Here is a 14,563-nt window from a genome sequence, read left to right as displayed (position 1 = left end):
AGGAGAGATTTGATAAAGAGTTGTTGAGTAAGAACCCTGGGGAAGATGCAACCACTAATTCTTGGGTCAGGTGATGGCTTCCATCTGGAACCTGATTGGGAAGGTAGGATGGGGCTGATAAGAAAGGAATGACTTGGATGCCAGGACCAGGTCACAGGGAGCAGGCATGGCAACCTAGGAATCAGCCATGCCTCTTTGCCTGCTGAACTCCCCACTTGGGGTAAACTGCTTTTAGGGTCAGGAGGCAGACATTTCTCCCACCAAATCCACATACCTTAAACAGCTGGCTGAGTCTGTGGTGATGATGTGACACCAAAGAGAAGCAAAAGCATGTTCATAAAGGAAGATTCTTTTTCAAAAGTTTCAGTTTTGCGGGAAGGAGGGGAGAGAAAATTGTATTCTTCCCGAAAAGCACCCCAAGGTATCTCCTGTTGGGGGTGGGATTGTAAGGAATGAGTCCATTTCATCTATGCAGTAGAGGAGAGAAACTGTGGGGTTGAGAACAGGACGGAATCCATGACAGAAAGCTAATCAACACTCATGAATCTGTACAGTGTTTCTCTCCATCACATCATTTCACACGAATCACCCACAGCATCCGTGAACACCAGCTCCAATGGTTCTCAACAGCAATGGTAACTACTGTGTTGTTAGACTGCAAACGGCACCATGCGTGCACATGGCTTGAAAACTTCAGTAGCAATCTAAGCATAGACATTCCATCTACTCTTCAGCTTTGACGGTAACTGAATGACCCCAATTAATGATATCACGGCTCTTCCCTAACCTGTCACTTTTTCTTACTGTCCATTGATATAAACTTTTAGCCATGGTTACTCTTGTGGGCTGAAAATGCTCTTTCCTGCTCCCATTAATTTTATCCCCAAGTGTCATATTCATATCCGAATTACCTGGGCGGGCAGACAAAGCCAGGCATGAGCTACCTCATGGAAAAGGAATGCTTGGTCAGAGGCTCCTTCCTCTCTGGACAACCCCTGTGCTTATATTACGTCAAGGCTCCATTTTTGCCCCTTTTTTTCCAACTATGATGCTTGTAGAAGAGACCCTCATCTCCACATAAAAATGGTTCAAACTCTAAAATATTTTGGACATTTGACTCCAAAATCAATTGCGTTGTACCTTCCAATGATTCAGAGTTCTGAGATATATTGAATCAGGTATTCTCACAATGTTGCTGTAAAATAGAAAAGAAATGGGTGTGATAATTTCTATTTTAGAGATAAGAAATTTAGAGTCAAAAATATTGAGATATTTATGTTACACAGCTAAGATAATTATGTACGTACTGCTATACTTAAAATGAATAACCAACAAGGACCTACTGTATAGCACAGGGAACTCTGCTCAATATTATATAAGATAATATTATGGGAAAAGAATTCGAAAAAGAATAGATATGTGTATATGTATAACTGAATCACTTTGCTGTACACCTGAAACTAACACAACATTCTTAATCAACTCTACTCCAATATAAAATAAAAAGTTAAAAAAAATAAAGTATATTAATAAAAAAAAAATATTAAGATATGTAGCCATGGGTAGATCTGGGAAAGGAACACCCTCTCCTCCTCTGAGCCCAAGGCTCTGACCTAATATAATAATGATAATAACGTGACGGGCACCGTGCCAAGTGCTTTATACAGAGCATCTCACTTAACCACCACAAACACCACAAGAGGCGACACCATCATTGGTGTCCTGGGCTGCAGCTGAAGCAGCAGAGACCAGGGAGTATGGGAGTCAGAGTTGGAACCCCAGCTGCGTATTCCAGCATCCAATCTCTTCCCTCCTGTAGTAGACAAGCATTTATTTTAAAATATAATGCATTGACACAATTTAATTTGGGTAATGAGTTAAAAAAAAACTCATTTTCTAGAGAAAAAGGACCACAACAAATACGGCAACTTCTAGAGGAATGATAAACAGGACAGCTATGTCAGGGAAGAGGAAAACTGAGTTTGATTTTGATTCAGGGGCAGAAGAGAAGGAGGTAAAATAAAAAGAAAGTGGAGGAAGCAGGTAGCAGCTGTGAAACCAGCTGCAAAGCGGAGGTGCAGACAGGAATTGGGAGGCGTCAGGTTAGGGCGGAGGTGGCGCCACAGTCAGCTGAGATCACAGAACATCAAGGGATGAGGACGTGAGGATGTTGCCACAGTGGCTGGAAGACAGCAGCATCCTTCCTCATCTTGAGACTCCCTTTAAGTTCGCTCACTACCATCATCTCAATGCTTCTGTCAACTGCATCCTCCATCTGAGCCAATCAACCCTCTGGGCATCACTCCCCAGGTCAGATGTTCTGACCGTATCTGCCAAAATTTCACCCGCCACCAATTCAGGCTCTGCCTCCGAATTTATAGTTGACTTATTATCAATGTAAAGCACCTAGACATCCCTCCTTTTAAATTTTGAATGCTCTTATGTCCTGCCCATACTCCCCACCCTCCTTCAGACATCATTCCCTTGGACCACACCCGCCTACCCCCTTCTCTTCTTCCTATTTTTTTCCCTTTGAAACTTCTCTCCTCACCTCAAAATTCATATTTCCTAGGTAAGTCACAACCTAAAAGCGTCTTAAAATTCCAGTTTCTAATCAGATCAGTTGCCTAACAAATGCCTGTTATATAACCCTGAGCATTCACTGTGCTCCAGGGAATGTCAGAGTTATTAGGTAAGGCAGGTGCCCTGGGAGAATTTAGGTGGAGATAAAACACAAAAAGTACCTCTGGAATTTTAGGAGAAAAATAACTCTGAGCTTCCCAGGTCCTCGACAGCCACATCCATGTTCTAATTACTCCTACTTACTCGTTCCAATTTAACCCTGCTAAACATGCACAACATGAAACACCCAAGGAATATTCTCACATCCTCCACTTGCCCTAACAACAGGCCCAAGTTCTACCCACCCCTGCCCCATCCATCACGGAAGATTCTGCCTGATTCTTTCTGATCCTTTCTTTCTGTGCTGACATATCCGAAATCTCAAGTAATCCTCGTTTCGGTACACATCCAACTTGAAAACATTCTTCCTCACAGAGAAATTTGCAGGCTAATTAGGTAATGTTGTTGAAACAATTGAAAATCCTTCAATTATATAATCTCTGGTTACTTGTTTTAAATCTCCTTAAATTGCTCTAATTTCATGTTTCTTATTCGTGCATTAAATTACCCAGAACTTATAATGGTTAGTCTCCTAAATCACGCCAACAGCAATGGTGTTTTCCATTTGAAACTCACAATAGCTTCCCATTTAAGTGAGTGGCGGGAGATTTTTTTTTCCCCTCCCTAAAAACAAGTTCCCAGAAAAAAGTTCTTTCTTCCCCTTTGTGGGGTCTCAGTGACAGCCAATGTTAGTTACAAGCTGCCACACCTCTCCAAAAAGTTTGTTTTTGTTGTGTTCCAATACTGCACGGAAGGCTGCAAAGAGCTATCACCAAATCTCTGTACACAGACTGTAGAAAACGTAATTTCATCCTAGAGATTATATCAGGAAGCTGCTATTCCTCTTTTTTTTAATCTGTGGTTTATCACAGCTCAGGTGAGTGATGGAGCGCAGAGATGCAGGGGAAAGAACGTCAACTATTTGGCAAGTTCACCCACCAGCAATTTCCAGGTAAGCTTCACAGAGAATCACAGAGTAGGTGTTATGGAACCCTAAGTGCGGGCCTGTGAAAATCAGTATTCAAAGATTGTTCCAAGAAGCCCCCCAAAGGCTGGACTAGGGACTGGGAGTTGGTTTGGCTCTACCACAAAGAGCTGAGCCACCGTGGGCGAGTTTCTTGATTTCCCTGGGTTTTTCTTCTCTTAGTGATAACCTAAGTGTTAAAGTAGATGATCTCTGAGATCTTTCCTGGCTCTAAAAGAAATAAATGAATAAAGTTTATATAGAACAAGAGATTCATAAATGGGACATGAGTCATTCATTTCGGAGAGATTTGAGTTCCCTCAAGGCAATTTTTTAAAGTTTGAGCTGCAATATCAAATAATTTTGAAATGAATTTTTCAAGTCCAAGTTGCCAGATCATACTCTGGGACAAGTTTCTTTTTAGTCAAATCTGAACTAGGCTGAGGTGTTGGGTATGGGGCGTTCTATGTGGACCAGAATATTTATAATATAATATCAATAAATACAACTTTGCAGTGAAAATGTAAAGAGCTCCAAACACAGAACCCAGTCAGGCCTTCAGATCAGTAACCCCAACAGACCAAAGCTCCGATGCTCAATGTAAGTCACCTTCCCTTCCTTCCTAACTCCCTCCCTCCCTCCCTCCTTCCCTTCCGCCCTCCTTCCCTTCCTTCCTTCCTCCCTTCCTTCCTCCCTCTTAGCCTCTCTATGTCTTTCTTTCTTTTATCCCTTTTTTTGCTTTAACTTCAGTGTCTTTGAGCTCATACGCTCACATAAGCAAACAATCAGAGATAAAAACCATCCAGGACAGCATGAGATCCTCCCTGTCTGCAGCACTGTTCAATGCAGCAGCCAGGAGCACAGGTGGGCATGTATATTTAAATTTATGTTAACTAGAATTAGGAAAATTTTACAAATCCCGTTTTTCAGTTGTAGTGGCCACACCTTGAGTGCTTGTATTGAAAGGCCAGAACTGACTCCTGGCTGACACATTGGACGGTCAGACAGAGAACGTTTTCATCATTGTGGAGAGTTCCATTGAACGGCCCTAGGTGGCCACCACCGAGGAAGTTTAAGAAACTCCTCTCAGAAAAAAGATGTTTCTTTGAGACAGGCTCTGAGTTCAAAGCCAAACACCACTGCCTGCTGGGTATAGTGCCCTTGACACTCCTTTAAGGGCTGTGAGCCTGTTTCCTCCTTGGGAAAATAGAAATGGTAATTACATATGGCTTATATCATATGACCCAGCCATTCCAGTCCTGTGTATATATCAAAAAAAAAAAAAAAAAAAACCCAAAAAATGAAAAAAAAAAAACCTCCAAAAAACACTAATTCAGAAAGAGGCATGCACCCCCAAAGTTCAAAAACAGCATTATTTACAATAGCCAAGATATGGAAGCAACCCAACACACAAGCAGATAAGGAAGAGGTGGTTTGTATATACAACGGATGTTACTCAGCCATGAAAAAGAATGAAATTTTGCCACTTGCAACAATATGGATGGACTTGGAGAGTATTATGCTCAGTGAAATAAGTCAGCCAGAGGAAGATAACTGCTGTATGATATATCACTTACATATGGAATCTAAAAAAGAAAACAACAAACTAGTGAATATAACAATAAAGAAACAGACTCACAAATATAGAAAACAGACTAGTGGTTACCAGTGAGGAAGAAAGAAGAGGGGAGGGGCAATTTAGGGGGAGGAGAGTAAGTGCAAACTATTAGGTATAAAATAAGCTATAAAGATGTACTATACAAAATGCCCATCAGCAGAGGAATGGATACAGAAGATGTGGCACATATAGACAATGGAATATTACTCAGCCATAAAAAAGCAATGAAACTGAACTATATGTAATGAGGTGGATAGACCTAGAGACTGTCATACAGAGCAAAGTAAGCCAGAAAGAGAAAGACAAATACCATATGCTAACTCATATATACGGAATCTAAAGAAAGAAATGGTACTGATGAACCCAGTGACAGGACAAGAGTGGAGATGCAGATGTAGAGAATGGACTTGAGGACACAGGGCTGGGGTGGGGGGTGGGGGGCAAAGGGGAAGCTGGGATGAAGTGAGAGAGTAGCATAGGCATAGATACACTACCAAATGTAAAATAGACAGCTAGTGGGAAGTTGCTGTATAACAAAGGGAGATCAACTCGATGATGGGTGATGCTTTAGAGGGCCAGGACAGGGAGGCTGGGAGGGAGTCGTGGGAGGGAGGGGATATATGTATAAATACAGCTGATTCACTTTGGTGTACCTCAAAAGCTGGTACAAGAGTGTAGAGCAGTTATATTCCAATAAAGAGCTTAAAAAAAAAGATATCCTATACAACACAGGGAATATAGCCAATATTTTATAATAACTATAAATGGAGTATAACCTTTAAAAAATGTGAATCACCATAGAAAATAACAAAAACAAAAACAAAAAAAAATGTGAATCACTATGATATACACCTGTAACTTATATAATATTGTACATCAACTATACTTCAATTAAAAAATTTACACATGGCTTATATGATCCCTGGAGATTAAATGAGATAGTACTACATGTAAGGCTCAGTTCCTGGGACCTAGCGATTGCCCAATAAGTGTCAGGTATTCTTTTTGATATTGATCCTTAAGAGAGAAAAGTGAGAGTGAAAATAAATGCCCCTTGTTCCTTTCAGTACTAATGCAAAGGAATGCTCACTGTCAAAGTGCTGTTTTCAAGCAGAGACTACCTGAACATATTCTTCCCATGAAGAAAATTCTACCTTATTCCTTATCCTTCGCCAAATCCTCCCACACACAATTTGACTCCTTATGCAAGATGTTAAAATTCATGGTATTGGTTTTATAATAATTTTTAATGTAAAGAAACAGTACCGAGGGCAGAGAGTCCACCCATCATCATATCTTAATCCTCTACTCGTGGACTGAAAAAGCACGGCTAGCATTTCACTTGGGCAAATTGCAGAATTTGCTTGAAAAGTATTATACAATACATGACAGATACCAATTTTTTAACTGGGATACAATCCATTCTCAGAATTTGTTTCAGAAATACCCCATCAACTGAAGCAAATGTCAGTGGATGGTGCATATTTCCAGAGGGTGTTGAGATGTGCATTTTCTTGCTACACACCTCTACTAACCGCTCTGCCTCTCACCCGCTACTCTGATACCATAATATTATGTGGTATCTGTTCTAAATGGCCATTGAGTCTTGGCTACCTCCTCTGCCTGCCAACCAGCAGAGCTAGCTTCTCAGAGGACGGGAAACCAGTGAAACTCCTGGCCAAGCTCCCAGATGCCTGTGTTTCCTGCAAGATCCTATACCTTAAAAGGCACTCACGTTTTAGAAAAAAAAAGTCCATATGTACATTACTAATAAGAAAAAAATATCAAATTGTACACTTTAACTATATGCCATTAATTGTATGCCAATTATATCTCAATAAAAATCCTTTTAAAAAAAAGAGAACTTTATTACTTTAAATAAAGAGAATTTTTTCATTGGTTGGGGGAAAAAAAAAAAGTCACTCACAGGGGCATCAGGAAAGGCCACAGCTGCCCAGGTGGGGTGCAAGTGCAGACAGAAGGCAGCCCTAAGAAGCAGATGCCCTGAGTTGCTAATTGAGCCTGAGCCACAAACATTTTGATCTTCAGCACATTGTTTGCTTCCCTGTAAGGTGAAGGAGTTAAACTAGATGTCCTCCCAAGTCCCTTGGACAATCTATCGTTTCCATGACAAGATTCAGGTCTAACAATATTTCAAACGGGTGCCCTTTTTTGGTGGAAAATTTTTAGTGAACAGAAAAACAAATCCAATGAATCACAGTATCCCAACACCAAATGGCATCAGAAGATAAGAAGTTCCGGTTCTCTGCTGTTTGGGTCCATGCCTTCTCACACCTCCATCACTGGAAAGACACCTCCCCTTCCTTGATAGGCAGTGGCCCCCATATAACCATCTGAGAATCCTCAATTAGATCCTTTATTGTGCACTGAGTAGTAAGACATTAAGAAGTAAAGAGACTTTTTTTTACATTTTAAAAAAGAACAAAATCAAATTATTAAGCCAAAGGAACTGTAAATTCTATCCTAAGTAGGGGCTTCCTAGGTAGTGCAGTGGTTGAGATTCCGCCTGCCAATGCAGGGGACACGGGTTCAATCCCTACTCCAGGAAGATCCCACATGCCATGGAGCAACTAAGTCCATGCGCTACAACTATTGAGACTGAGCTCTAGAGCCTGTGAGCCACAACTACTGAGCCCATGTGCCACAACTACTGAAGCCTGCGTGCCTAGAGCCCGTGCTCCGCAACAGAAGAAGCCACCACAATGAGGAGCAGCCCCACTTGCACCAACTAGAGAAAGCCCGTGTGCAGCAATGAAGACCCAACACAGCCAATAAATAAATAAATAAATTTATTTTAAAAAATACTATCCTAAGTAGTTAGGAAGAAGGGTTCAAGGAAGAAGCGCATTTCCTGCAAAATCTTATCTACTAAGCAGAAATTCTGCTCTATCCAGTCAGGCTTTCCCTTTGCTTTGCCTTCATAGGTACATCACAGAAGAAATCATTTCATTTTTTTTATTTCAATTTTTTACATTAAAATATTCTTCTTTTCGTTGTTCCACCCTTGAAGAGGCAGCTTCTTCACACTTGGCCGTCAATGGAGGATCTAAGGGAGGGGATCACTGTCTCTGAGAAGCCACATGTTGGCGGGGGGTAGGATGGACTAGGTTCCTGCACTAATTGTCACCTTTGCCAAGGCAAATGATTTCTTTGATGACGGTCTTAATTTTCAGGTTCCTTTATCATCCTCCCACTCAGTATAAAAACAAGATAAGTAACAATGAAAAGGAACTTTTCAGAAATCTGCCAAATGGTTCGCCTGTTGACCATTATATACTAGAGCTAATTGTCCTTTGCCTCAGTCTTTCCAGAAGCTAGAGGGCTCCTATTGGCTTAGGAGAGAGAGAGGAGCAACCGCCATAAACTACAAGTCCCAGGATGCAATGGTCCCCAGAGATCAAAGAGATGTAATTGGAGATGATGATATCTTCATTTTAATTAAGAGAAGTCACTTATCTTCAAAGAGCTTTCAAATACTCCCAGCACTTCATAAGACCCGTACCATTATAAATCCAATTTAAAGTTGGATAAGAAGAGGCGAGGAGATCAATGCGATTGTACTTGACAATGAAAGTTGCCCATCATGGGAAACCTCTGGACCTCACAATTGCTCACTACGTTAATGTTGTAAGATTTTAGTTGCCAAACGAAACCCAAGAGCTCTTTCCACATTGCTTCACCATGTCATCAATTACTTTTTAAGGAAAACAATCTAGATGGCAGGAAACCCAGTCTTTTTAATCTGATTCTTCAGAGCCCAATGTCTCAATGTTTCCCCTGTAAGAGTGACATTTTTGTGGCTGGAAACAAGCAGAATCTCTTTCAAGGTAAAATACTGAGGTCAACAAGCCCAATACTGGGAAACAGGAAAGATCAAGAAAGCTACAAAGCTAGAAAGATGAATTGCTGATTCCAAGAAATCACAATAAGGGGGCTGCCTGAAGTTAGCCATCAAAACTCACTCCTCTCCTGTCGTTAGAACCAAAGCATCTCCCAACATAAACGATGTCCTTTGGAAAGTATGATGAGATGACACCACACTTGCCCTCCTGTAGGTGATTGGCTCTTGTGAACACATGGGGTCAATGACAGACAGCTGCTCAGAAGAGACCCACCAGAACCTGGGTAACAGCATCAACACCTCACTTACTTCCTAACAATTCCAGCCACAGTGGGCATGTCACCACAATTCCCCCACACCCTTTCCCCTGTTTTCTTCATATATTTTTTTTTTCTGGTTCAGTTATCACTAAAATACACATTTTAATTGAATTATGCAAGATTCAAACTTCTCCAGCTTTGAACATTTCTGTAAACATTCTACACACTTACCTACGGCAATGCCACAAATCCTTGCAGGAAATTGAGGGCAGCTCTGACAGCTTTTGAGGAAGAATTTTTTTTAAAACTTCCAAATGAATTTTCCCTACAAGCTACTCAGCTGAAGTTTAGTATTTCTCTCATTTTGCCTCCTCCATGTCAACTTCCTAAACCGTCTTTTTGTCCCTCTGCCCTTTCCTTTTGTGCTTCTAGACCATGCACCCCTGTACGCCCATGACCTTGGTGTGAGTCTCTTCTTTTAAAAGGGCAAGCATTAAGATTAACTCTGTCTCCTTGTCTCCTGCTATTGAATATATCAACCAGTTGCCCATTGGTTTCCTCTCCAGTTCCCTATAAGTTGTTCACATGGATTTCTCTTGACCACCATGCTTTGGCCTCTCCTTCAATTTTGGTCCAGACCCACCCTGTTTCTCTTTTAAGAGAGATGGTTCTCTTTTCCCAAAGCCTTCCTTGCCCTGACGCTCTCTCTGTGATTCCCTTTCATTCCATTGCAAACAAGCTCACGTGGTTCTCACCTCCCATGCATCAACTTTTATCTGAGTTTCCTTTTCAAATTCAATCACCATCTAAGTCCTTCTTAGAACAGTTGTGAGAGAAGAACCACTTAGAAAATTTTTAAGTTGAATTCAGAATTAAATTCCTATGGGGCAAAAGATAATCCGAAAGGGTTTCTGACTGAGGCAGATATCTCCATGGTGTTAGCACAGAGCCAAGGAGAGTGAAACCAGAGTGGTTACCTTTTAATAGAGAAATGGTTTTTGTTCTGCACCTACGAATTGAACCAATCATTTCAGCAAACATTGCAGAGCTGTGTGTTCTTTAGCTACTAGTAGAGGATGAATGACAAGATCTTAAAAGGTCTTATACCCATCACTGAGATGGGGGAAAAGGCGATTTCAGAACACGTGGCCTTCTGGATGCTGTATCTTTCATGAGTGAAAGTCCACACATGAAGTTATTTCAGAGGATCAGCCACATGCTAGCAGAGTATCTCTAATTACCATGGGTCCATCCAAAACTCCATTCAAAAGCTGGAGAGAGAGCCCCTGAGAAGTCTTTACAACTCCTCACCAACTTGGGGCTTCTCTGGTGGCACAGTGGTAAGGAATCCACCTGCCAATGCAGGGGACATGGGTTCGATCCCTGGTCCAGGAAGATCCCACATGCCTCGGAGCAACTAAGCCCATGCACCACAACTACTGAGCCTGCTCTCTAGAGCCCGAGAGCCACAACTACTGAAGCCCATGCGCCTAGAGCCTGTGCTCTGCAGCAAGAGAAGCCACTGCAATGAGAAGCCCACACACCTCAACAAAGAGTAGCCCCCACTCACCATAACTAGAGAAAGCCGGCATGCGGCAACAAAGACCCAATGCAGCCAAAATAAATAAAATAAAATAAAATAAAAAATCAAAATACATAAATAAAAAAATTTTTTAAATCTTAAAAAAAAACCAAAGCTCCTCACCAACTGGAAAGCCAATGTCGGCCCTCAGCACTCATGGAATCTGATCTAATCATGATGAACATTTCGGACCACACACTCCGTGCTATGCACATGCATCATTTCATTTAATCCTCACCACAAAACAAGCATTCTAGAAGGCTGATGAATGAATAGGACCAAAGTCATTCACTCCCACCCAACCATCCAGCAAATGCCTGCCCACCCCATCCTACACTGCACTGGGGTCAGAGAGCAGTGCACTTAGAGTTACTAACAGGTGAAGAGGGTTTAAACCCTGAAAAGCTATGGTTAAGAGGAAATGCGATGTTTGGCCTGACTCCAGGGAGCTCAGACAGTGTCTTAAAATGTCTTTCTGACTGTCATGTGCAGACAGGATCATATTTGTTTTGTGGGGCCGCCAGTAGAGGGGAGATTTCAGCTCAGCATAAAGAACAGTTTTGTGGCCAAGAGGGGAAGAGCATGCCTGAGAAGAAGAGAGCTCAGGTCACTAGAGGTATTCTCACCAATAGGGAATTCTACAAAGTTTCAATTACTCGACAAAGATAAATTAAGTGCTCATTATTTTGCCAAGCGCTGGTAATAAGATGAACTAGATACCTAAGAGCATGAAGGAAGACTTCAAGAATTCGGCGTGGTTGGTTGACATCATAGGGACCTAGACCAGGCATTAGGGGAACACGAAGGAGGGCCTCCACTCCCAGCTTGAAGCCAAGCATGAGGTAGGGGTGGGAAATGATGGAGGACTTCCTGGGGGAGATGGTGCTAGAGCTGAACCTCGGGGGTGATGAGGAGGAGTGAGTCGGACGGTGAACGTAAGAGGGGCATTCCGGGCTGACCACAGGATAACCAATCCTTTAGAGACAGAGATACGACAGAAGTGATTCAGGTAGAAGATGAGTGGTTGGACTTGTTGATGTTCAATTTTGATTCCACTACTTCTCAAATGGATGAAGAAAACCAGCCCCAGTGGCAGAACCGATGCACACAGAGCCAGCTCACCCTTACCTCGGAATAAGGAAGAGAGTGGCTTGAGGAAGCTGGGACATGGCACAGAATGAATGTCAAATTCCCTGTCCTTCCAGGAAGCAGAACAGAGAGGAGAGGTGAGGAGGTGTGAGGAGGAGAGTCCGAAGAAAACACAGAGGGAGGTCATTAGAGGCGCCCACTCCCAACCTGGCCAGGCTTTGGGGCTGAGCAAGGGCTATTCACACAAGAGGAAAGGGGACACTGAGAAGCAGGTACCAAAAAATACATCATACAGATGCAGAGGGATAAAGCAATCAGCTGTAATCAGTAAGGTATCTGGCCCAGCATCTCACTGCTGTGTGGAAAGAGGGTACCTGATCCTAACGCACGGGGATTTCCATGGTGCTATGTGGTTTGATTCAGTTTTTCACCCTAATACAAAAAATTGCTACTTATGCTTCTTCGGGCTTTCTTCCCTAGGGACCAGGAGGGCAGTTATTTGTTTTGATTTAAAATACTTTCCTTTTACACTTCCTGCTGGCGTGGGAGACTCCATGCCGGGTAAAGAGTAAATAGAGAAGGTGGTAAATAGGTGATAACATCGACCAGGCTTTTAAAATAGATTTTCATTTGGCAAATCTTTGATGAGAACAACCCCGTATTGACCGCATAACCACAATTAGTTGAGCCCTGTGGCCTGAAGAGGGTTAGATTGTAAAGGGTGTCATCAGCTGTATGGTTTCCTCAAGGGTCAACTTGATTTAAAAGTAACAAATAGTTTTCTTTCGGAAGCTACTCAGGAAAAAGGTGACGAACACGTACCATGACAATTTTTTCTTGTTATTAGTTTCGATTCATACTTCGTTCCAAAAAACATAATTGGATTTACATAGACTCACCAGCGAGTAGAAACCAGTAGGTAACGTTGAAGAGTAATAGTCAGTGACATGCTCATGGGTTTGAAAGCCAGTGGGTCTGTCTCCATAAATAAGGAAGGCAGTGGTTTCCTGGCATAAAACCACCTCGGGCAACTCAACAGGGGACAGCTCACCTGATGGCCAGACAAAAGTAGTGATATATAAGCTTCCAAATCTGCACCCACTATCGCAGGAAAGAGTGTCAATAAAGCAGCAGAGTGAAGGTCACTTGTGGTATTTTAAGTCACAAAAAGAATTGCTATACAGGGACTTCCCTGGTGGTGCAGTTGTTATGAATCCACCTGCCAATGCAGGGGACATGGGTTCGAGCTCCGATCCAGGAAGATCCCATGTGCTGCGGAGCAACTAAGCCCGTGCACCACAACTACTGAGCCTGCGCTCTAAAGCCTGCGAGCCACAAACGCTGAGCCCATATGCCACAACTACCGAAGCCTGTGCACCTAGAGCCCAAGCTCCACAACAAGAGAAGCCACCGCACTGAGAAGCCAAAGCACCGCAGTGAAGAGTAGCCCCTGCTCGCTGCAACTACAGAAAGCCCGTGCACAGGAATGAAGACCCAACGCAGCCAATAAATCAATAAACATTTAAAACTTTAAAAAGAATAAAAATAAGGATATGGATTATATACTAAAAAAAGAAAAATTACTATACAAACTCACTAGTCTCACTCACTGAATATACTACTTATGCAAGTGCCCTAAAAGTAAAGATCCCATAGGAGTGTGCTGCCTAAAATCTTTTTTGGAAAAAGCATCACACACACACACACACACACACACACACACAATATAAATGTTGTACCAAATTAATAAATATGCCAAATAACACTATTATACTAACCTTTAAGTGTAGACAATATTTGTCAAATCTACATCCAAAGTTTTCTTTTTTTTATAAAAGGGGGCATTTTCCATTTTCAAACTGTCTGGCTCCTTTAAAAACAACTTTATTTTAAAGCTATTTCTTAAAGGCTGATCATTTCCCCCAAGCATTAAAAATCAAATCACAGGTGCTCATACTTTTTAAAATGCATTCTTTTCCCCTTTTCCAGCTTTAATGAATTGACATATAATATTGTGTGCTTATTAGGTGTACAACATGATGGTGTGATGCATGTGTCCACTGTGAAATCATGACCACAATAGGATTAATTAATACCTTCATCACTTCCCTTGATTACCATTTTTTGTGTTTGGGACATTTAAGGCCTACTCTCTCAACAACTTTCAAGTATATAACACAGTACGGTATTTTTAACTGCAGTCACTATGCTATACATTAGGTCCCCAGGACTTAATCATCTTAAAGCTAGAATTTTTACCCTTTGACAAACATCTCCCCTTTTCCCCTATGTCCTAGTCCCTGGCAAAAACCATTCTACACTCTGTTTCTGTGAATTCCGCTTTTTTAGATGAAATGCAGTATTTTCAAAATGGTTTAAAGACAGCAAACAAAACAACCACTGGAATATTATGAAGCAAGATGTGCAAATTCCCGGTTCATCTCCGAAGGTCCAAAATATTCATTTCATTATTGGTCTAAACTCATTCATTCCACATTATTAAGTT

The sequence above is a fragment of the Hippopotamus amphibius genome, chromosome 4, assembly GCF_030028045.1.
Source record: "Hippopotamus amphibius kiboko isolate mHipAmp2 chromosome 4, mHipAmp2.hap2, whole genome shotgun sequence".
Taxonomy (NCBI): Eukaryota; Metazoa; Chordata; class Mammalia; order Artiodactyla; family Hippopotamidae; genus Hippopotamus; species Hippopotamus amphibius.
This window is presented reverse-complemented; position numbering follows the sequence as displayed.